This window comes from Cupressus sempervirens, chromosome 6 (genome assembly GCF_028749045.1).
Source record: "Cupressus sempervirens isolate cs-2001-9-10 chromosome 6, ASM2874904v1, whole genome shotgun sequence".
NCBI lineage: Eukaryota > Viridiplantae > Streptophyta > Pinopsida > Cupressales > Cupressaceae > Cupressus > Cupressus sempervirens.
Genome location: NC_143123.1, coordinates 234,049,481 through 234,053,288, shown reverse-complemented (window position 1 = coordinate 234,053,288; position 3,808 = coordinate 234,049,481).

Here is a 3,808-nt window from a genome sequence, read left to right as displayed (position 1 = left end):
TCTATCTTATTAGGTTTATGTTGCATGCCTTTGTAAGTTTAGGCTTTCTCAATGGAGAATATACTTCAAAAGGATGGCTATTGAAACACAAATATGTCTTATAGACCTCTTGATTTTATTCCAGAATGTAATCATTAATTCAAGAACTAGGGGAAACCCTGTAAGTACTTGTCTTCTTTGGAAATTTACTATTTTTTGTTCGTGATATTTGGTGGAGAACATAATTACTCCATGTAGTATATTCTTTGGGATTAGCAAGATTTTCATCTCCCACTACAAGTTCATGTTCTGTTGAATAACTTAATAACTCCTTTTACATGGTCTCCTTAACTCTTAGAAATCCTTGTTTCTAGGTATAGAGATTACACACTCCTTGAACTTGGTCTGTAAAACAACTTGACCCCAAGGTTATTGTTTTATCTTTTACTTCATATGTAACTTGAGAAAAGATAGTTGCACGTCGTAGGGCTCTACCATATGCTCCTCATGGGGTAAGGAAACCTCTCCAACCAAATGCTCTAATATGGACTATATTTTGTCCACCTGAGTGTTTTGATGTAGAGTCTTTTTTCTCATCTTCTCTCCTATTTGGTTACTTATGTTTGGTATTTTGTAAAAATATTTAAAAGACTTCATTTGATGTCAGGATCCTTCATCAAATTAGTAACTCTTGCATAATTTTGACACAATGCTTTTGCCAATACCAATGTAAATTCTTGAATAATAACTGATGTGATTTATTTTATTCATTCATAACATGGTACATGTCTTAGAAACAACAATATTTTTCATAACAAACTGAAAATGCAATACCCACATCTAAATAATTTATATTTTACTTATTACATTAGTTAAATACCTCCTATTTGTAGCCCCAAACAATAAAACATGTTTGATACAAAGAAAGACTTTGCCCAAGACAATCAACAATGATGACTTATCAATCTTTATGACCTTTAGAGTTTTTTCCCCTATCTTCTCCACTGAGATTTCTTGGAGGGGCTATTTGAATAGTATGTGTATTTAAGCTACCACCATTAATCAACATTCTAGATCACATTCGATATCATAAGAAAGGAACATAGGAAGTACATGTACGAAATGCATTAAGGAAAATCATCATTGATACAAATAATAACCTAGATAACTTCCTCACTAAAAATCCCTACTATGATTCTCAAGTGGTGGGTAAATATTTTGAGAAAAGGGATATGACTCTGGTTATTGTTGCATATAAATGGGGACAATTTGATGAAGAGCTTATTAATGTTACCAATAGAAATTCTCTATTTAAGCTCTAATAAAGGTATATTTTGAAGGACTTTAAGCTTTTGTTATATACATGTAGCATATTTAAAATTAATTCACATGCTTCTTAACCAATGAGTATGTTACATTATTGTTCAAGTATGTTGTTGAGTGGATGGAACTTGAACTCTAGGAAAAAGTTCTTAAGAAGAAAATCCATTCTAGAGGCAACTTATTTAAGAAGTTGTATTAATTTCTTTACCTAAAAACAAAAATCTAGATCAGATGTCTCTGGCAATGAAAGCATTTATGACTTCCCTATCACATGAGTTGATTGAACTTGTAGAGAAGAATGCAGTCACATGTTAAGGAGGGTGTAGTCTGGGGTCAAGTTGCAAAGGAACAACTCATGGAGGGAATGGTTAGTGATGCTATTGAATCATTTAGTCATGCTGACGATGCTACAGAGTTCCTTGATGTGATAAGGGTAGTAGAGCTAACTAGTGTGTATCATGACTTGGTTAAATATTTTTTGATGGTAAGGAAAAATATTAAAGAACCAAAGGTTGACACCAATATTATCTAAGCATATGCTAAGATTAACAAACTTTTTGAAAATGAAGAATTTATCTTGACACCAAATATTGCTAATCTTTAAAGTTTGGGAGACCATCCATTTGATGAAGCTCTATATGAGGTTACTAAGATAATTTTCACTTTCATTTATAATTGGGAAAAACTTGATAGCACTCTTATCAAACTTGGTCAATTCCAAGGAGCAATTGATGATGCTCAAAAGGAAAATAGTTCAAAGACATGGAAGGAAGTATATTTTTCCTATGTTGATGTCAAGGAGTTTAGATTGGCTTAAATATGTGGTTTGAATATCATTATACAAGTAACTAGTTTGTTAATAGAAGATCTTTGATATGTGGTTTATTCATTGTAAATAAGCATTGTGACATAAAGAGAGAATATTTTGGATGTTGATGGTTTCATTCTAAATTATCTTTTTCTCTTCATCATATTTTGGGAAAGTTAATCAACAATGTTAATTTGTAATTGTTTGCTATTTGTTATTGTTGTTTATTATTAGTTTGTTCACTTCTTATTTTCACTATATTTCTAACTTAATATTACTTCCTTAGACTTATTTATTGTTATTTTCCATGACATGACTTGCAATACTTTTCAGTCATGATAAGAGTTTCTTATTGAAGTGGTGCTATGAAATGTTTTTAGTCCATTGTTGTAAGTTAAGAATATCTAATTTGATGTCATTTTCCTCTTGAATGTTGATTTCTACTCTTTCAATGAGAGCTTATGCTGATTGGTTTGATCTAGATATTTGATTGCTAAAGAGTAATATCAATGGACTATTATCCTTTATTTTTTCTTCTATGCTTTATCTTTGTCCAACATATTGATTAGATATTTTATGTCCAAAGGAAGCTTTTCATATTGGTAAAAAAAATATTTTAAGGTTAAGAGATTAGAAGAGAAGAAAATATATTTCTTCTCTTTTGTTGTTTGGAGAATGGAGATAGAGAGTGGAATAAAAATTGATTCTTTCAACAAGAACTTTTAGAGTAGAGATGGAAAGGTTCCTTTGTCTCTTGCAGAAACTGTTGGTAAAATCATCACTTGCAAAGGTAAAATATCACCTTCCATTCTGAAATTTGTATTTCTTATAAATTTCCACGCCTCAAGATTCATGGGTATTCTAATGATTTAGTCTATTGTTGTTCTTTCTCTAGATTGTTTAGTTGTGGTAGCATGGAGGGATAATGAGTTTTTGGTAATACAAGATGTTTAGGCTAGACTTTTAATGGTCCCTAATAGTCTTATTAGGCTAATAATGATTTAACCAAGGTTCTGAATCTTGTCTTGGAAAAGCTTACATTTCATGAACCTTTTTTCAAATTTTTTTTTAATAAATCCTATTTACACCTTCTAACCATGTTGAATAGAATTCAAGATTTTGTTCATACTGAGTGTAAATATGATGTTAATATTTTCTTTTTTGATTATATTTTGTATTCTGCCACATATAGTTCCAGTGTCTTCAGCAAAATTAATTGAACCAAAGGTTCAATAGATGTTATTCAAAACATACACATCTCAGTTGTTGTAATGGGTTTAGACTTGTCTGACAATGGAATTATAGGGACAAGAAATTTGGCTGCATTGTCATTCTTGGAGTTGAATCATTGTGGATCAATTTTATTGGTGGTATTTTTCTTTTTCCTCACAAAAAATAGTCTCTTAGGTCATGTCAAGAATTGGCATAGTTCACCGTGTCCTCTATACATCCACCATATGCAACTTTTGAATGCTCTTAACATTGATATTATTATGGTGATTACATTTGTCATTGCAAGAAGTGACTCTATTTTTTCAATGCACAAAAGCTAGTCTCAATTATTGTAGAGGCTATGAAAAGAAAAGAAAAAATCATTTGATGTGATTTTTAAATGGGGTTTGATGTTTTTATTTAATGCAAAGGTCCATTTTCTTGACCTAAATTGCATAACCATTTGTATCTTTTTCTAAGAAGTTA